The sequence below is a fragment of the Mirounga angustirostris genome, unplaced genomic scaffold, assembly GCF_029215605.1.
Source record: "Mirounga angustirostris isolate CCGP_5_RB_7025 unplaced genomic scaffold, mMirAng1.0.hap1 SCAF_2, whole genome shotgun sequence".
Lineage (NCBI taxonomy): Eukaryota > Metazoa > Chordata > Mammalia > Carnivora > Phocidae > Mirounga > Mirounga angustirostris.
In genome coordinates, this window is record NW_026991710.1 from 102,742,408 (window position 1) to 102,763,767 (window position 21,360).

At 42.2% G+C, this 21,360-nt stretch overlaps 1 protein-coding gene across 2 annotated transcripts in view; it reads left to right on the forward strand.

Moving 5' to 3' along the window:
- The window catches only part of AFG2A (AFG2 AAA ATPase homolog A), a 343,557-nt gene that overhangs the window by 315,191 nt on the left and 7,006 nt on the right, over window positions 1-21,360 (forward strand). The window lies entirely within an intron of this gene.

The following is a 21,360-nucleotide window of genomic DNA, read 5'->3' on the forward strand; positions in this document are numbered from 1 at the left end:
AGATCTCAAGTTTTTGAGTGATCATTATTGTATGTGTTATTAAGTTTTTTGTGTTAGTGTTCATTCAACAAACTTTTCTGAGCTACCTTTTGGGGTACCTATCTTTACCCACTGGAGAAAAGACCTTTTGCCATTATGTATAGTTGAAATTTGGGGGTGATTAGAAGTTCGAGGGGGACTTAATGTAATCATTCCAGTAATTTTACAGAGGATTTTTGGTTTCTGTCAGAGCTGCTACTGCATTTTATCTCCACAATTAAGTTCATACACATGCCAGGATATAGATAGATAGATAGATAGATAGATAGATAGATAGATAGATAGATAGATAGATAGATAGATATGCCAGAATGGTTTGAAATTCTACAGCAGTAAACTCAGGAAATTAAAAATTAACTCTGGAAATACCATTTCTTGTTCTACATCCACTTTTGGGTAGTGTGTTCCTTTTCAAGTTTACTTAGATTGTTGTTACTCTTAGGTTACAACCTGTCTCCTTTTTACCACCAAAATTCTCAAAAAGTCTGGCACACCTAGTGCCTCTACTTCCTCGCTTCGAATTCACTTCTCAAACGGCGGACGGCCTCTCTCTCCCGCCACCGCTGCTGAGCTGATCTCTCTGCCTGTTTCCTCATCTCCGATCCAGTAACCAGCTCCAGTCCTTGCCCTCCATGGCCTTTCTGCCCGTCTCCCAGAATTCATACCCCCTTCCTGAGACCTTTTTCCAGTTTCCTGTGGACTGTTTTAGGTTCCCCTAATTCTTCGTCTCATATACACACTCCTCCCTAGTATCAAGCTAAGCTAAAGTATTCCCAGAATTCTGTTTCTTGGACCTCTTCTCTCCCTACACTCTTAGCCTTTCCCTTCCCATCCTTCCTCGGTGCCTGAGATACTTGAAGAGAGTTTAGAGGTGGTCTGAACTTCTGTGAGAAGCCTGCTTAAGCTGGTGGATGTGACTGACAGACCGGACAGGCATTGAAAGGCCTTGGGGAAACAGCATAAGTGCACTTGGAGTACTTTAAAAAGTACCAGCACCCCATAGTCACTGAGGTTGCCCCTGGTCAGGCATTCATCAGTCAAAAAGCCTTTTCGGAGCAGCAGTTTTGCAGAGCTCGGTATCCAGTGGTGTACTCAGAGCTAGGAACAAGCCGTGCTTGCCCATGAGTTGAGGATCCCTCTGCAGTGAGCCCCAGGATCCTGTGCTCAGGGTAGTGATGGGGTCAAGAAAGGGAAGGGGTGGCCAAGGACAGACTGAATTCACACTTGAATATTTTCAGGAATTATTTGCAACCGCTCAGGAATATAGAATAGTATCCCAGCTGAGAGCTTTGTTTAACATCGCATTTAGCACGAATCTCTACTTAATCTCTACTATGTTGATCTGGTTACTGGGTACTTAGCGCAGCCCCGTACTGCCGAATGTCGGCCAAGAGCTCACTTAATCAGTAGTGGTCATAGCCAGCTCTGCTGGGTCTGCATCAGAACATGAGCGTACAAGGGCACCTGGGTGGCTCAGATGGTTAAGCGTCTGCCTTCGGCTCAGGTCATGATCCCAGGGTCCTGGGATCGAGTCCCACATCGGGCTCCCTGCTCCTTGGGAGCCAGCTTCTCTCTCTCTCTCTCTCTCTCTCTGTCTCTCATGAATAAATAAATTAAAAAAAAAAAATAACATGAGCGTACAAGTGTACTGGTTCTGAAGCTTGTGCGATAGTTGGGTTTTTTAGCATTTGGTAAGCCTTATTATTCTACCAAAGTTAAGTACAGCACCTGCTCTAAGGCATAAAGGCCATATTTAGTCAAAAAATAAAGTGTTAGGACTGAAGTCCTAACTTTAGTTAACATTGTCAAATATCAGACCTTATTCTTTTCATTTATTCTCCTTCTTTCTTTCATTGTCCTCATTCATTCATTCAGCACGTATTTATTGAGTACCTGTTATGTGCCTGGTAAGGTTCTAGGCACTAGAATATGTTAGCAAACAAAATAAACAAAAGTCTGTACTCTGTGTGTGCTTCCTTTTTGTGAGGGGAACAAACCAACAAAATAAGTTAAAAAGCAATATATGGGGGGGGTGCCTGGCTGGTTCAGTCAGAGGAACACACGACTCTTGATTGCAGGGTCATGATTTTGAGTCCTTTGTTGGGTGTGGAGATTATTTAAAATAACCAAAACTTTAAAAAATCATAAAAGAGGGGTGCCTGGGTGGCTCAGTCGTTAAGCGTCTGCCTTCGGCTCAGGTCATGATCCCGGGGTCCTGGGATCGAGCCCCGCATCGGGCTCCCTGCTCGGCGGGAAGCCTGCTTCTCCCTCTCCCACTCCCCCTGCTTGTGTTCCTTCTCTCGCTGTGTCTCTCTCTGTCAAATAAATAAATAAAATATTTCTAAAAAATCATAAAAGAGTTAATTTAAAAAGAAAATGCAGTATATATTATGGCAGTATCAAGATAGGGAGCAAAATAAAGCAAGAAAGGAAAAGAGGATTGCAAGGGAGGAGGCAGCAGTTGTAAATAAGGTGGCCAGGGAAAACCTCACTGAAAAGCTGACATTTGAGTAAAGACCTAAGGCAAGTTAGTTATCCAAGCAAAGAGCATTTCAGAAGAAGGAACAGGTGCCAATGCTTTGAACAAGACTGGGTTTTTTGTATTTAAGAACAGTCAAGAAGCCAGTGTCACTGGAGTGAAGAGACTGTGGAGGTGTTCCAGTGTCCAAGTGAAAAGAAAGTGGGAAAGCGTGATTGGTATCAAATGCTGCTGATGGATCAAGTATATTGAGAATTGAGGACTGACCATTGGATTATGATCTTGACAGAGCAGTTCACTAGAGGGTCACAAGTCTCATTTCAGTGGGTTTGAGTGAGAATTGGGCGGAGAGGAACTAGAGAACAACAAATAAAGACAGCTCTTCCAGGGACTTTTGCTGGTGGAGGATTGAAGCAGGTCTGGAGACAAGGGAGGGATTATGCTTTTAAGATGAGTAACTGCAACATATTTTTATGCTGGTGGGAAAAGTTGATTGTATGTGGGGGGAACAATTATAGCAGCAAATCTTGACTTAGGAAAAAGACAATGAAATCCAGTACATAAATAGAAGGACTGATCTTAGCAACCAAAATAGTTCATCCATTGAAACAGGAAGGGAAGGAAAGTGTGCAAGTACAAGTAAATGGAAGAGGGCAGATTGAATGGTGGTAGCATACTGAATGTTCTTTTCTGCCATGTAAATAAAGTTTATTTCCAGCGTTTGAGTAAAATCTACAGTATCCCTGTCATATGTTCATTTACTCACTATCTCTAGAACTATCTCCATATTTGGCCAGCTTGTAAATAATTCAACTTTTTTTTCCTTGTATTGAGCAAAAACCTGTCTCCTACAGCTTTGGTCCTAGTTCTGCTTCCTAGAGCCTTACAAGTATGACAGTTTCAATCCTTCTCCAGGACTTGAGTCTTTCAAGTACTGGAGGGTTGACCTGATTCTTACTGCTGACCTCATTTATCCTGACTACCACACCTACCCCTCAGCATTTCTGTTGGCATGTGCTGTAAGCCCCCTCTGACATCTGATCACTTGCTCTCCTGACAGGGGCCAGGCTTATTTCATCAGTTTCATTTGTTAATCAGGACTCATTTGTCCTGGCCTTTGGGGTCTTTTTTCTCCTATGCTTGCTTTTTTCCCACATATTCAGTGTTTCTAACAAATATTTATGCCCAAGCGTGCCGGCAAGGTTTTTATCTAATGCATTTATCCTACAGACAAAGCATGGCTATTAAAGAACCACCTCCAATCCAACTTTTATCCACTAGTTAGTCCCTTCTGATAGGATTGTCAATTCTCAGTTTTCACATGACTCCAGGTAAATCAATATCTAATCCAGAAGATTTAGCCAGATTAAGTGATACAGGGCAAAGAAAAAAGGATATATTACCAATGGATTTAAGCCTGGGTGGCTGGGAGAATGGTGTATCCCTGAAAATGAGTTAGTGGGGCAGTCAGCTTGCAGATCAAGATGACACATCTGATGTTGAATATTTTGGGTTGTAAGTACCTGGAGAGAGGCCTGAGCAAAGATGAATATTTCAAAGACATTTGCACAGGAGTGATATTTGAAGAGATGAGAGTAGATTCATTTTTCAAGAGGTGACCGGTAAAAGACTAGAAACCAGAGGCCCAGAATAATGTATCTATATTGGAAATGTCTATGGCACGTAAGCATGTGATCTTCTGAGAATTAGAAGCTAGTCCTAGCACATTACCATGTACATGAAAAATTGATATAGGAGAACTACACTGGTTTGAATCACCAGGATAAAGAAGGGTCCTGATTTTCCTGTTATCACTTCCCAAATCCAAGCATGCTGCTGTGTTTAGCTGACCTTAATCCCACTAGTATCCCCATTAGCACTACTACTGCCTTTACCATTACAACAGAGTGCTAATGGCAATAGTGATCACCAGGAGGCAGTGACTGAGTGTGAGCTTCAACAGCCAGGTTTCAGAGAAAATCCAGGTGAGTTCTGTAGCACAAAGTCACTTGGCCATGTGGAGAGCTTGAGAGGTGACTAGAGCTGGTAGAGGCTGGAGGCCTTCAAAGGCTGGTTGGAGCTGAGAAAAGTGGAAAATTGTAAGAACAGAAGCAAATAAAGGAGACAGAAAATATGATTTTTAAGTACTCACCTTTTCGGGGCACCTGGGTGGCTCAGTCGTAAGCGTCTGCCTTTGGCTCAGGTCATGATCCCAGGGTCCTGGGATCGAGCCCCGCATTGGGTTCCCAGCTCAGCGGGAAGCCTGCTTCTCCCTCTCCCACTCCCCCTGCTTGTGTTCCCTCTCTCGCTGTCTCTCTGTCAAATAAATAAATAAAATCTTTAAAAAAAAAAAAAAAAGACTCACCTTTTCTAAAATTTTGAATGAGCAGCGGTTAAAAAACAAGATTCTATAATCCTATCCATCCTACAGTGAATAGGAGCATCTTACCAGTTCTTTGCTTTTTACTTTTGTACTACTTGACCATTTTAGACTTTGATCAACATATAAATGAATCTTAAAAGGGAACAAAAGACTGGAAATAACTCAAATGTACAGTATTTGGGACCTGATTGAATAAACTATGCAGTTGTAAACAAAATAAGAAATAGCTCTCTGTATAGCTTTAAAGTGATTTCTAGGATAAATTGTTATGTAAAAAAGGCAAGGCAGAGAAAAATGTGAATAGCATGCTAAGAAAGAGAATGGCAAGAGGGGGTAGGAAGGCTTCCCTTTGTAAATATATCCCAGCCAATAAATGGAGAGGGAATAACAAATAAGATAGCACCATTTTGCTATCTTTAATGAAGTAAAGGACTTAGACAATCACAAGTGACTATTAAACCATAAAAGACTACTAAACCCTATGTATTCCACTATCACATATGAAGTATTTGTTCCCAAAACATCAAACCACTCAAGCCTCTAGATCTTATTGTGAGTTTACAGGAAATACAGGAGACAGAGGAACATGTTCAATCACACACAGAGATGCTATCAAGAAAATAAAGAATGTGGAAAACTGTATAGGACATATAATCTAGTTTCTTCAATATAAATTATAAGGAAGAGAGGGAAAGAATTTTTTAGAAATGAGATACATTAATACAAGGTGTGGGTCTTATTTTGATCTCAATCTAAACAAAATAGCTATGGAATACATTTATGAATAATTGGCAAAATTTTAATACTGACTAAATATTGATAATATTAAGGAATTGCTATTTTTAATGTGAAATAATGATGTGGTTGTGCTTTTTAAAAAAAGAAACATTCCTTTAGGGGCGCCTGGGTGGCTCAGTTAAGCGTCTGCCTTCAGCTCAGGTCATAATCCCAGGGTCCTGGGATCGAGCCCCACATTGGGCTCCCTGCTCAGCAGGGAGTGTGCTTCTCCCTCTCCCTCTGCCTGCCGTTCCCCTGCTTGTGCTCTCTCTCTGGCTCTGTCAAATAAATAAATAAAATCTTTTCAAAAAATTCCTTTAGACATATGCTGAAATATTTATGGATTAAATGCTGTGATTCTGGGATTTGCTTCAAAAAACTAGTGCCGTGTTGGGGTGAGGATTAGAGTGTAGATGAAACAAGATCGGCCATGGGTTGCTCGTTGCTAGAGCTGGGGATCAGGCGAGTGAGAGTTCACTGTATGTTATTCTCTCTTACTATGGTGTATGTTTGAATTTTCTCTAGTATAAAAAAGAAAATAAAGGGGGGGTAATTATTGTCTCCCTAAATGTTTGCTAAGGATTTTAGTCTCCTCTATCTCCCCTTTCTCCTCCGTTCTCAGGGGCAAGAATTGGGCAAGTTTACAAAGTAGAGTGTCACTGTTGTGAAAGACACTTCCAATCCTCTTTTAGCCACTTCACTGGTAGAATGAAGTCAGAGTACTCCAAGCTTTGAATGCTGTCTATTTCATTCCCCCCTCCCTGCTCCATAAGCCTTGTCAACACATATTTCCAGTTATATGCATTTTCAGTTACAATTGAATTTAGGGACTGTCTCCAAATAAAATTTCCATAAACTTCCAAACTAAACAGCTCCAGACTTGAGGCTTGTATCTATTAACTATTTATGACCCCTCCCCCACAAAAAAGTTGAGTTTTTGTTTGCTTGCTTTTCTGATTTTCACTGTGACTTCTCCAGTTGCTAAGAAAGAGAATGATATAACACAAAGATAACTTTGACCATAACCCATGTTGAAATCATCATCATTCGAAAGAATAGCTTTAATTTTTCCTGTAGATTCCATAATCATTTCCAAAGAAATTGACTGGTGGCCCCTAAGGCTTTTCAACTTTATCATATTTCGGATAATATCTATGGCCTGGAAATCAGATGTACAGCTCAGAATGTTATCTGGACCCCGGCGAGCAGCGAGGTCTAAGAAAATGGCAGCTGGGAGCAAGGGAGGCAGTTGTACCACTGGGCATGAGTTCCAGAGTGGCACCTTCTCAACAGAACGGTTAGAGGTACTATCCTCTAAATGTTGCCAAGACAGCATTTGAGAGGAAGCAATATATAAGCCACGTAAGTTGACTTAGCCATAGGGGAGGATAAAAGCCACTTTTTACATTCTCTCTCTCTTTCCTTCCACCCACCAACATAAGCCTGCCTTAGATAACCTGTACTTCCAGCCTCCAAGAATCTTCACCTCCTGCCCCCAAAAAACTACGGAGTTGCTATATCATCACAGTGTGACCGCACACACACAGAGTTGATTTGGTACAGAGGAATGAGCTCCCTCAACTTTCCCCATCTTCATAACCTCTTCCCCAGCCACAGTGATTGGGCCAGGCTACTCAGACACTTTCCACAGGAGTTTTCATTACTGGAACTGAGAAAATGAGGACTTTGTGGTGGCTGAAGCTGTAAGATATAAAACATGTTTGCCATGTTTTCTTCCATGTGGGGAAAACCACTCTGTAGTTAAGGAGGAATAAAACTCAACCAAGGACAGAGAGAAGCAGAGGTCAAAATTATGGAGAGAGAATCCTGATAGCATCCCAGTCTCTGGTTCCAGTTGGTCTGCTGAGCCCAGCCTCACTCTTGTCCTTAGGTTCTGTTAGATTCAATAATATCCTTATAATAAATACCTCCTTTTGATTCAAATAAGGTTTCTGTCCCTAGCAGTTTAGCCCTAATATACAGCAGATGTCACAGCTGATTGCACATATTTGCAGACATAATTGAGAAGCTGAGGCAGAATTCAGTCCACCTTGCTCAGAGGCATTCACAAATGTAGTGTGAAAACTACTCATGAGTCTCCTTTGATTAAAGTTAGCCTGGTCGCATTTGTTATGGCAATTAAAGAATACATAGCCTTAAAATGTTTTCAAGACTTGGGTTTCTTCTTAAAATAAATCAAAAGTGTTCATTAAAAGATTGATATAAAAATTTAATAATTCTGAGGTTAACCTAAAACTTAGCCTAATCTTCCATGGGAACATTTGTATATGTGTGTGTGGGTTTTAAATTCCACAAATACTACTAAAATGAGCAATCGGCAGAAAGATGTTTTAAAATATTTTGTTTCAGCATGTAAAATCTCGTTTTATTACAGAAATCTTTTGTTAAAGGCACAGCTATGCTGGGTTGCTGCCAGAGTGATGGGATTTTAAAAGCTCAGTTAATTTTATTTTATTTAATTAATTAATTTATTTATTTTTAAGATTTTATTTATTTATTTGACAGAGAGAGAGCACAAGTAGGCAGAGTGGCAGGCAGAGGAAGAGGGAGAAACAGGCTCCCCGCTGAGCAGGGAGCCGGATGTGGGGGCTCGATCCCAAGACCCCAGGATCATGACCTGAGCCGAAGGCAGCCGCTTAACGGACTGAGCCACCCAGGCGCCCTGGAAGCTCAGTTAATTTTAAAAGATTTACAAATGCTGGGCTTCAGAACTACTGTTGGTAAAATGTACTTCACACTTTTTAAAGACTATTATTTATTTACTTATTTATTTTATAGAGATAGCACAAAGGAGGGAAGGGGGACAGGGACAAGCAGACTGAGCACAGAACCCCATGCGGGGCTCGATCCCACAACCCTGAGATCACAACCTGAGCCGAAATCAGGAGTCGGCTGCTCAACCCACAGAGTCACCCATATGCCCCTTTAGTATAGCGCTTAAACTCACGTCACATCTTGTGAGCTTACGTTGTATCTGCAAATGAGTGTACACATGCATGTGTGCTTATGTGTGTATGTGCATATACACAGTTGTCTACATTCCTATGTATGTGTGTATATGTTTATTTCAAAGAGAACAGAGTGGGGTGGGGGGGAGAGAACAGGACAGACCTGTAAAATAATCCAGAATTTCCCTTGGCTTTCATATTCTTTGGTGTAAATATGGAATGAATACAAAAGACATCTTGAACACACTGTAGGAAAGGTGGTATGGGTTTATTTCCAGTTAGACACCAGCATGCTAAAGTAGAGGTGCTCATTACCAAGGTATACCCTATCTAAAGTCTAGTGATTAGATCTCCACATGAAAAAGTACACTCATAAGAGGAAAGTCTTAACACTTGCTTCCGTTTTCTCTACTTTACATCATAGAGTGCTTTTATGTGCATATTTATCATTTATAATGGAAGATTGCAAAATCAGTTTCATTGTATTGTAATCCCCTTGTGTTCAGTTGATTCATCTCTGTGAAAAAAAAATTCCATTCATTAGAAATGTCTACTGGTTTCTTTCCAATGATACATTTTTTGATGATTAGAAATCTGAGGAAAGCTCACCTAGTATAAAATGAGGTAGAAGTATGGATACAGTCTTGAAATACACATACTCAAATTCACTCAATTTTATGTGTTTAGGTTTTAAGAACTAGACGAATAATCTGTGCTTTAAAAATTCACCATTAGCTCTTTACATGTACCAACTGCTGCATTTCTGGTAACCAAACCAGTCCCACTGGTTTAAGGCACCTTTTAAATTTTTTTTTGAAACATGATTTCTTTATTATCAGTAAGTAGTTTTATCTACCGTCTTTTCCCACAACGCTTTTCATATCTGTTGATTGCTCTGCTGGCTTTTCTCGTAGTTTTAAAGTTTAGTCTTTACAAGTAGACATTTTTCAGTCTTTCCTTGGGAGACTTTCTGGCTTTTTCATTGCTGAACTTGACATAAGCCTTATTGTGTCATAAGCATTTTTGCAAAGGAGTTTGGGTAACAGTAGTTAAGAAGGAATGGTTAGGTTTCACGGTCCAACTTAATGGTCAGAAGAGAGATACATATGAGTGTTTTGGTTAAAGCCTTCATAAGCTGAATTATCTTTATTCCCCACCTTGACCTGGATTATGAGTAACTAATGAAAATGATTGTGCTACGTGGCTCTTACAGGTATTTGTAACTTCTACTAAGTTATAATCACATATATATATATTTTATTGTCAAAAGGTAAGAGCTGTATCTCACTACTGGCTTTCAAATCAGTAAAATCAATTTGCTTTGTTTTTTGTTTTTTTTTTAATGGATATGCAGTAAATAGAGTTCAAAGTGTGTCTCACTCCTTACAAGACAATAGGCCATATAATTTTGCAGATAAGAAAACAAAGCCATCAGTTTCCAAATACCCAGTATGTAATGTTATTACCAAATATCAAAACCTACATTAGGTATTTAAATCTGAAAATTCATTTATGGGTTAACTAAAATTACACATAGTTAATATTTGTCACATGTAAATTCTAATCTCATCTTGGGTACTTGACTTTTCATTCCTTAACTAGCGTGCTTAAGTTTGCAGTCTTAGTGTATTACCTTAGCTTTTTTTTAATAAGTGAAATAGGATATTGGTCTTTAGGTTCCTCTTCATATCAATAAAGACCTAAGTAAGTTATACCTAGGGGCAGCTGTTGAATGTTTAAAAGGTACAAGGGGAAGGTCTAAAAAAGCAAAAACTACTTTCCCTTTACAGTGATTAACTCCATATTGTAACTCCTATACTCCTCAACTGTGATAATTCTAGCCAAATTACATTCTGGAAAGAGGAAGATAGATATTATTATGAAGCATTCATAGGACTTAAGGTTTGAAATATAGTTATTATAGAACAGTGGTTCTTAAGCCTTTTGGGGTAATGGTTTCTTTTTAGAATATGATGAATACTTTGAACCATCTCTCTAGAAAAAAAGAAAATTTATATGTAAGTTTTCATAGGTTTCATGATATCCTTAGACCCATCTGGATATCCAGGGAGCCCAGGTTAAAAGTCTTTGTTATATGGCCAATAAATGCACAAAACTGGTGATGTTTTGTATAAAATATGATATGCATAAAATAAGTACAAGATAAGTAATTGTAGTCTTTTCACTCCCTGTCATGTGCTGATGGTGTACTTGGTGTTTGCTCACCAGGACCTATCTTCAGATGCCCCTCAGCTAGCTACAAATTGTCATTTTTTTCTGTTTAACACAGATAGCCATTAACACCATACCATACTCTTTAAAATGATTTTATTTTTTTAAAGATTTTATTTATTTATTTGACAGAGAGAGGCACAGTGAGAGCAGGAACACAAGCAGGGGGAGTGGGAGAGGGAGAAGCAGGCTTCCTGCCGAGCAGGGAGCCCGATGCGAGGCTCGATCCCAGGACCCTGGGATCATGACCTGAGCCGAAGGCAGACACTTAACAACTGAGCCACCCAGGCGCCCCTCTGTAAAATGATTTTAAAGAGGTGCCATGCAAGACTGCTGATCAGCTGGACCAGCATGCAGCTGCTCAGAGAATGGAAAAAGAAAGGAATTTATCAGAGATTAAGACTGGTAGGGTGGCTGAAATGGATGAAGGTGGTCAAAAGGTACAAAAATCCAGTTAAGAAATAAATATTACCTGGAGCTGTAATGTATAGCATAGTGACTATAGTTAATAAGAGTGTATTGTATATTTGAAAATCATTAAGAGATCTTAAAAGTCCTTATCACAAGAAAAAAAATGTGTAACTGTGCGGTGAGGATAGGTGTTATACTCTGGTGATCGTTTCACAATATATACATGTATTGAATCATGTTATATACCTGAAACTAATATAATGTCATATGTCAATTATAGTTCAAAAAAAAAAAAAGGACTGGCTGTAAAGGGGGATAAGTTTCTAACTCCCAAATACTCCACTTTGTGAATGTTCAAAGATCCCAAACTAGACAAAATCCAAAGAAGGCTACCCAGGGCATCTGTGAGGCTACAGAGTTTCAGAGGAGGCATTTTTATGTTTGTGTTGGTAGGGCAAGATATGGGGGCTGGCAGTGAAGATGGCTGACAGGTGAGGAAACATAGGGTGTGGTTTAACATCACTACCTACACCCTCCACACCCCCACGACCCCCCCACCCCAGCCATTATCTCCCTATCTTCCACAACACTGGCACGGAGAACCAAACCCTCCAGACTTAGAGGGGAGTCCTACAGCAAGCTGATCTTTGCTGGGTCTCGTCTCCCAAAAACGTGCCCTGCCCTGCTCTTCTCTCCTCTTTGCCTGGGGCCAACCTCAAGCTCTCCCATTCCTGGATGCTTTTACCCAAAGTCTTGTGCCTCTTCCAGCTTTCTGGCCATAGCTTGGTCATCAGCCTTACAAGATTCACAAATACACACCTCAATTTAGGATGACCCATTGTTCTCAAGACATTTTTACTTTTTTAGTCCATAGTAGACAATTATCTTGGCTGCAGTTGTCACAGCACTGTGTGTGTGTGTGTGTGTGTATTTTTAAGGCAAAAACTAATTTATATCACTGTTCAGAGATACCTCAGCAGGAGACCTTTTTGCAGATTCCCAGAGGTCAAGGGACATGGTATGTTTGAGTAGAGCAGAGTAGACTAAAGAGCCTCCATGGGACTTCCAGTCCAGAGAGGGAGATAGACATTTACCACAAATAACTCTATATCCCTGCTGACAATGATAATAAAATAGAATAGATCAAGTTCCTACCAGACCATAAAACAAGTGATCCTAAAGCAATCAGGCCTGGGGAGTTAGTGAAGTTGCCTCCAGGAATGCCTCCCAATGGAAACATTTACACTGAACCTTGAAGAGTAAATAGATTAGCCAGTACTTTGCATATCTTGTTTCATGAAAGCATTTTGTTTTCTTCACTGCTGTGTTCCCCCTGGGTACCTTGTACCTGGTACCTTGTAGGTGGTCAATAAAGACATATTGGATAAAGGAATGAATAGGGGTTCAACATCTATTTGCCCTCTCACCCCTCTCCTTCCTTACCACATGGTTCCTGCTTTCTCTTCCATTCCCATACCAGTTGGTATGTTTTTTTCAAAATTAAAAATACCCTTTTTGATCTTGTATGGTTCAATTAATGTTAGAAACATTTGAGAGGGGTGCCTGGGTGGCTCAGTCGTTAAGCGTCTGCCTTCGGTGCAGGTCATGATCCCAAGGTCCTGGGATCGAGCCCCGCTTCGGGCTCCCTGCTCAGCGGGAAGCCTGCTTCTCCCTCTCCCACTCCCCCTGCTTGTGTTCCCTCTCGAGCTGTGACTCTCTCTCTAATAAATAAATAAAATCTTAAAAAAAAAAACAAAACATTTAAGATTCCCCTAAGTGCTGATGGTTGTAGAAACAATAAGAATGCAAATTCCAGGTCTTTTCTGCCCCAAGGCTCTTTGGAATGATGGATTCCTTTGTAAATTTTTTAAAAAGTTAACTAGTCTGGGAGGTTGCACACTTGATGTACATATATTTTAGAAACCTCAGAATAACTTTAAATCAGCAAAATTAAGCAACCAAGGGCTTTTTCCACCTTCTTTAATGTCATTATGCTTTAATGTGTTTTTACAGAAATTTTTACTTTCTTTTGACTCAGTACCTCGTGTGGCATTCTAGGTAGTATGACCCTAACATAATCCCAGATGGATTGATTATCCTAAGGTTTATTCTGCAGACAATCCAAGGGAATTTAACCCAAGGGCAATAGTTAGGTAGTTTCCTTAAATCTGAAATTTGCCCCCCAAAAGCCTCCCTTCTAGCTTCATCACGTTGTGGTGAGGTGTCATTTTATTTATTTATTTTTTTTTTTAAGATTTTTTTTTTTTATTCATGAGAGAGCGAGAGAGAAAGGCAGAGGGAGAAGCAGGCTCCCAAGGAGCAGGGAGCCCGATGCGGGGCTCGATCCCAGGACCCTGAGATCATGACCTGAGCCGAAGGCAGACGTTAACCATCTGAGCCACCCAGGCGCCCGTGAGGTGTCATTTTAAAGTGCCCTGAAGAAGCGCGCTGGCCTCCGCTCTGAACTCCCGGCGCCCGCGCTGTGCTGCGCTCTGAGCGGCTTTCTTGGCAGCGCGGGGCTCCCCTGGCCGTGCGTGCCTGCCCGTGGCAGCGTGGCTTCCCTCTGCTGTTCTGCGGCCCGGAGCCTGCTGCGCTGCCTTCAGGCACATCCTTCGTGCCCGGCCACTCAGCCACCTTCCGGCGCTGCTCAGTGGGCCGGGGAGAATGGCCCCAGGGCGTCCACGGGAGCACATGATCTCCCAGGTAGCCTCCTCCTTGAAGCACCTCCAGCGCACGCTGTTCGCAAACAGCAGGACGCCCCTCGCTCCTGGGCTCCTAATCCCTCCGACGCGCAGGGGAAGGAGGTCGCGGGCTGTGAAAGAGACAAGAAAGGCGAGGGGCGGCCGGGCGGGAGCGCACACAATGTCCGCCCGCGGCCGCCGGCGGCTGCGCCACAATCAGCGCCAGCTGCAGCCCAATTAAGCTCAACAGGTCACAGGTGTTCCAGACAGAAGATGCTTTTTCACAAAACCACTCTCTTGAGAGTACCTAAGACTTTTTAAAGCACTGCAGCCCATTTCTTTTGGTAGATTCTTTAAAGCTATTTAGTACCCTTGAAATACAAAGAAGCTGAAAAGCACATTTCGGCCTCACTGGAAGGCGCGCTTTCTTCTTGCCAAACAGCAGGAGCCGCGGCGCCGCCGCCGCCGCCGCGGGGCCCGGGACGCGCCGCCCGGGCTCAGCGTGGACCCTTGCAGCTGCCCCGGGCAGGGCAGGGCCGGCTCTCGTCCGCGGCCCGGGCTCTGCGCACACTCTGCTCGGTGCTCGCGCAGGTAACTGGCGCCAGGCCCTCTCCGTGTCCTCAGCATGACAATCCCGAGGCGGCCGGGAGCCCAGGAAACTAGGGATATGCATTCCGCTGTCCAGAGCCACGTTTCCCGTCCTGTGAGGTCACTCTATAAATCAGCCTTCTCTCCTAGCGCTTGGGAAATCGCCGACTTCTTTCTCTCCTCAGATCCGAGCGCTTCCTTTGCCTGCAGAGTGGGGTGATGGGAACCAAGCAGAACTTCAGCCGTGGGCTAAGCTGCCTTCAGAACTTTGTTACCCTCCCGCCTTTCAGAGGACACACATACCTCTGCGAGGCAGTTGGGCAGGAACGTGGTGGCGGTTCGGTTAGAATCTCAGCCTGCCTGTCAGAAGTGAGCAGTTCTTAGCTGCCCTATTAGGCCTCCTTGGCGCAGCATGCGTTTTTCCCAACCTTACAAGCCGCTGGTGGGTTTGTGTTCCTGATGTCCTTCTCATAATCTGCTTACAGTCAACAGAAAAGAAGGGCACATACTAGGCTTTATCTGGAAAATGGAAGCAACTGTACTTAAATTAATCTTGGGGTTCCTAGTCTGTCAGTGCCCCCAGAAAAGAACATGGTGCTACTGTGAAACTGGAAAGAACAAGGGCAGGGGTATAGCACAGGAGGATGAATACCCAAAGCAGTGACCAACACTCTCATGTTTTCCTTCCTACTGATTAGGTTTTGGTAAAGTCTTTGCCTTGACTATTTATCACATCATTTTTTTTTTTTTAATTCTACTGCCTGCTTAGAAACCATGTGGGTTTTAATTTTCGCAATAGGCCTGTTTCTCTTTTACTAAGCTGAGCCACCTGTTTAAACTCTTCTTGTCTCGTGGCTTGGGGGAAAGAACCGTAGGCTATGTATAAGAGGTTTCATTTTTTTTTTTTTCCACAGTGAAGTAAGACATTGTTCTTATTCTTCATGGCATTCAGAATTCTGCACAATTGCCTCTTTTGCCCTTTTGCATTTAAAAGTGAGGTAATTAGATTTCCCAAGGTTCAATGGTCAAGAGCCTTCTCATCCTGGGAAGTTGCTTCCCCACACCCCTCCCAAGTGAAGTTGTCTCACGTAATCCAGTTATTGCTGTATTGTTGTTCTAAAGGCACTGCTTTTTCAGAGGGCAAGCATAGCATGAAAATTCATACTTGTATGTTCTCTTTCGTTGCTGAGTTACTTTTTTCCTGCATTTGAAAACGATTACTATTTTCCTCAGTGACTTTGTTTTGAGGATTTCTAAATACTTTCATTAAGAATCTTTTCCTTTCCTACCTCTTAGGAACTCAGTTCAGATATGCCTAGATCTTTCATATAGAGAGTTCCTGCTTATTTTATGTTGTTTTTCAAATATGTGACAGCTCTATTATTATTGCAGAATCAATTTGTGACATGTTGGCACCAAATAAACGGGTGTCATGGCCACTGCAACAACAGTGTGTCTTAGTTTAGTTCTGACAGTGAAATCTTGGGCCCACTCTGCTTGTCTTTTGTCTCATTTTCTCCTTTTCCCAAACAAATAATATGGTCACTTTTGCAGCAAGGCATATATAGATCTTAAAAGTTTGGGTATTGATTTTTTAGTCAAAACTGAAAAAGAACACAGGCTGCACACACTGAGTTTTACAGAGCCAGCCAAAACAGTGTTGCTTTTACAACCTAATGGCAAAAGCAACCTTGCTGGTAGTTGGCTAGTAATTCATTTGAATGATGTAGTCTGAAGCCTATGGGGGAAGAGGAGGACATGGTGAAGGGATTAAGGAAAGCTTCCAAAATCCTTTTTGCCAAAAATGTTAAAGCATTCGAGTGCCAAGCGTTTACTTTCTAAACAGGTTGGTTTTACATTCCAGATAGTCTGTGATTCAAATTTATTCTACACATCTTTTCATGAGGTTCTTCTGTGGCCTCCTGGGAGAAATTCAGCTGAATTCCCCCATCACTGACCAGTCCCAGCAGAATGTATGTGAGGCCAGCAGAATGATGAGTTGTGTGGGCCCTGTATACACTGTAGAGAGGTATATGCATAGACGTACATGCACTTACCTCATTAGGTTGTCTCACAGACTTCAGAGATAAAGGTCCTACTTTAAATTGAAAGCCCTTCTCAGCTTCTATAGAATCCAGTCCCCAATAGAGAGAGAGAGAGAGATTGGCAAATTTATCTAAAATGCCATCAGCAGTTCATTGATGCCACATTATTTTCATCAAATGGGTCAAAAGATCACCATTTGTACAGTTTTTGTTGTTGTTGTTGTTGTTGTTGTTTTTGTCCCAAAGCTTCCATTTCAGTCCTCTAACCCAATATGTATTACTGTATTATCAGTAAATTTTCAGGGATATTTCTCAATGACTGTGCAGCTTTCCCCTTGACAACCCAGCAGAAAAGTTCCTGTCCCCGTGTAACAAATTTTGATACCTAAGGAAGCATCCCCCAAAATAACACAGGCATACTTGTATTCTTGATAAAATTCCTAACATATTATTTCTAAGGACAGAGCTAGATTCAAAGTAGTACCCCAAACGGAAACATTGCTTCAGATAACATATATCACAGTGTTAAACAGTTTCTGTTACTGACATTACCATTCCAGAGACTTAAGTATAACTGACAAAGTATAGGCTATATGAAACGTAAATAAAAATATTACAGCATATGGGCCAAATCTGACAAAGATGCCTATAAAGTGTACTTTGTGGAAATTTGTTTATAGTTAAGGGACTGTTGAGTTCAACAGATATGACCGTTTGCTTCTCTAGAACACAAGTGTATGTTGTGGCTACTGCCCTTTGACCCTGTTAGACAGACTGGTCCTTCTCCAGTCTCTTTTTTCCTCCCTTTCCCTCTTTTCTCTCTTCTGGACTAGGAGCGAGCAAAAGAAAAAAAGGATATGTGATAGGCAAAAGCCATTTCGTGTCCTGGTTGAATTGTTCGGTATGCACCTCCCAGAGTGCGTGCTGAAGATCACCACTAACTCGAAAGACAGCCACCTCTAGGTTGTTCTGCCAAAACCAGGGCAAGGGGAGACTTCTGTGGGAAACCCCGGGTTAAAGAAAATTAAGCAGATTAGCAGATTGCCATTGCCAGCCTTCACAAAAATCTTTCAAATTCAACTGTGCGGTATGGGAAACAGAGTCTATCTAAAACTTATTTGATCATGAAATACTTCTTCCTCTGAAAAGACACTGATATGTCAAGGGGCATGTTGGCATGGGCCCTGAGAGCAAGCAGCAAAGCGACACTGTTCCTGAGAAGTATGAGTGACCCCAGAGCAAATAGAAACCAGCCATCATGAAATGAGCTTCCCAAGTATACTTCCATTTTCAGGCCTACCTTTTTATTTGGGTTAGGAGAGAAGAACCAGTATTCGAATTAATGATTTTCCTTTTGGAATTTCTAAGAAGCCCTCTCATGAGGAAAAAATAAAAACAAAGGAACCTTTAGGAATTATTCTCTGTCAGCTGCTTGTGCATCAGCTGCTTGTGAATTGGGGTTAGAGCTTTAGAGATGACTGTCATTGACTAGCCTTCACTGTCATTATGGCCCACATGACTTCTGAAAACTATCATTTTATTTTTAGTGACATTTTGATGACAACTACTCTTCTCTTTCTTTTTTTTAATTCCCCATTTTGGCTGCTGAGGCTAAATCAATACAATCTCTGGTCTCTTTCTCCCCATCTTGCTGTTTCTTTGCCCACTTTATTCCTCCTGCTCAGAATGCCCTTTTCTGTCCTATATGCATATCTAAATTCTGTCCTTTCCACTTCGATTTAGGAAGCAGTAATTTCTCTCTTCTTTCCATACCAAAGCACTTTGCCTGTAGCCTTGCTTAACTGTACCTCTAATACCATGCCACATGGGGCAGTTAATTGATGTCCATGCCCTGCTGGTTGGGGAGCATCAGAAGACAGCCATGTCTTAGACATCTCTGGATCCTCCACCTGGGTTCATCTAGTGGTTGTACAGAGTAGCTTATCCAGTGGATGTTGACTGATGAAAGAGTGACTGGTTAATTATTTGTAGTGTCCTACTTCCTCTCAGTTACTGGTTGTATATTGCTAAAGCAAATATGATAGGAAAATAAAAGTGGCAGAAAGTATTGCCTAATTGGTTCTTCAGGGCATCCCTTATAAATACTACGAAACAGGAAAACATTTCTTGAGGCAAGTGTTGAATTCAGACTGTCCTCCTGCTACTCTTGAAGGGAGAACGACTATGGTCCTTCTGGACAGAGAAAGACACCTTTCTATGAGGTGCTTGAAAGTACCAGTATCCAGCTGCTCTGTTTCCCTGGTCGTTGTCTCGAAGGTTCTAAGGGTCATCTCTATTGAATTCAGACACTTCTCAGTGCTCTTGTCAAAACTCTGTCCAAGTTTTCTCTACCTCACAATTTTGTAGTTCTCCAAATTGGATAGAATTGTTAATTAAGGGTCAGGCCAGTACTAAATATAGTAGGAGAATTACTCTTGAATGTTAACATATGCTAGAGGCTCTAAGTTACAGACATCCAGCTTTCAAGCGGCTGTTACTGCTCTGACCACATCTCACTCCCAGTGCCCCCTCTGTCACTGCCCTGAAAGCTACCACAGAAAGGCAAAAAGCAAGTTATAGCTTGGGAAGATCTATGGACAAAGATGCAAAGGAAAGAAAGTTGACCTGCAAAGAGGAATTGCTCAGGGTTGCTGACCCCAAGAACAGCAGCCTTCAGGGCCTGGGTGACCTGTCACTTCCCACTACCTACATTTCTCTACCCTGCCTTGTTAGGCCACCTGAGATTCCAGTAATTAGAGAAGTATAACCATTCTTTCTCCAGTCTGATTACTGTGTGCTGAGAGAGGAAACCTACTAGACCACTGGTTCACTTTCTCGGATGTACCAGCAGTAGGAGCTACTCACTCTGCGGCCATGTGAAGAACTAAGTTCTGGGAACTTGGAGAGGGTCCAGGCAGCCTTGCAGTCATCTCTCCTTTCCTCAGCCCAACCTCCCCACACCCCACCCCACCACCTTACACGTGCTTATCTGGCCTCTCCATTTGCCATGCTCCCATCACGCTATGAGTGGCATCACTGCATTGTACAAAACCTGGCGGGGGGGGGGGGGGACGGACACTGTTCACATAGCAGTGAATTAGCACAGTCATTAGTAATTGTCTAGCACGTGTGGTAGGGATTCAGTAAATGTTTGTAGCCATTGTGTGCTGGGTCCGGGATTCTCTGAGGTAAGTCTCAGTTATGAAGTACGCAAGACACGGCATTGGCCCAGGGCTGGTGACTTCTTTACTCCACTTAGCTGGGGAAGGATCCACATAATGGAAACATTCCCGGTACTATCTCAGAGAAAGAGCTAAAAGTCTGCCAGGCCAGCAGGAAATTCAGGCCTTTTTGCCTCTCCCAGTGATTCTTCTTCAAACTTCTCAGCCTTGCAACCATTGCTTCAGAGTCTTGCAGATAACAAGGGCACCTGAGTGACTCAGTCAGTTAAGCCTTCAGCTCAGGTCATGATCTCAGGGTCCTGGGATGGAGCTCCACATTGGGCTCCCTTCTTAGCAGGGAGTCTGCTTCTCCCTCTGCCCCTCTCCACCCCCACTTGTCCTCTCTCTCCCCCTCTCTCAAATAAATAGATAAAATCTTTTTTTTTTTTTTTTTAATTCTTGCAGATAACAGAAGTGCTGCTCAGATGGAGGGAAGGAGAGAGTTGAGGCTTTTCCCTACTTGGTTGCTTTACCTCCCTTCATGGAGGTCCTCAAGGTCCCTTTGGAACAGAGTGGAACCATTGGATAGCCAGTTTACCATGCTGGGCATTTCATGTGCTTTACTGTGCTTATTAATTATTACATCCTGTTTTCAAAGTAACTCTCTTTGCACCAGAATGTGTGGTGAAGTTGTTTTACAAATCCCTGGAAGTTTTGTTCTTTCCTTCAACAAGTTGGTAGCCACTCTTTTTGGAAAAGCATTAACATGCATAAGCACTGTAGTCAACTTCCGTGCTCATTAATGAAGCCCAGAACTAATAGTTACATTGTCGTAATTTGACAAAGCCATCTAAATCTATGCATGTTTTTTGAAAGCTCCCTAAACATGCTGCTAAATCCCCTAAAAAGCTCCTAAACTGCTTTGGCAGCCATTAGCCGAGCATAAGCAGAGGAACTCTTTTCAGTAAGTGAACAAACAGAGAAAATATGCTGAATGGCTGGACAAATGTGTTTCAGCTGGCCCTTTCATTTACCGATGTAAAGGTGCAGTCAGTATCAATCACTGTTTTCCCTGTTGCCCTGAAAATCACAATATCTCTTTTCATCCCACAAGCTCTTTTCACCACAGTAATGTGTCTTTAGAATGACACTGGCATCAGCCTGCTTCCGCTGTCTGAAGTCCAGAGAGCTTAAAAACACATTTCAGGATTCAAGACTTGAACCTTCCTCCCCTTCCGTTTTCCGACCGCCCACTCTGCCCTCTCTCCCTCTGCAACCACTCCACCCCCTCCCCAGATTCTTTTCAGTTCTTCCAGCTCTCCTCACTGAGTAAACAAAATTCACTTCTCTGTCCTAATGCAGCTCTCTAAAGTAAACGTAGAAAACTTCTCTCCGATATTCCCAAGATCTAAGAACTCAGTTCAAGGGATGCACATAAAGAAATGCTCTTACATGTCGGTAATAGCTCAAAGGTCAAAAGGAATGTGGAAATTCTGTGCCTGACAAGGTGTGCTGAGGAGCAGGACCTCGCTGTCTGTCAGAGTATCTCCTTCCTCACCCCCTTGTCACTCGGTTCCTACCTGCCCCCGCTGCAC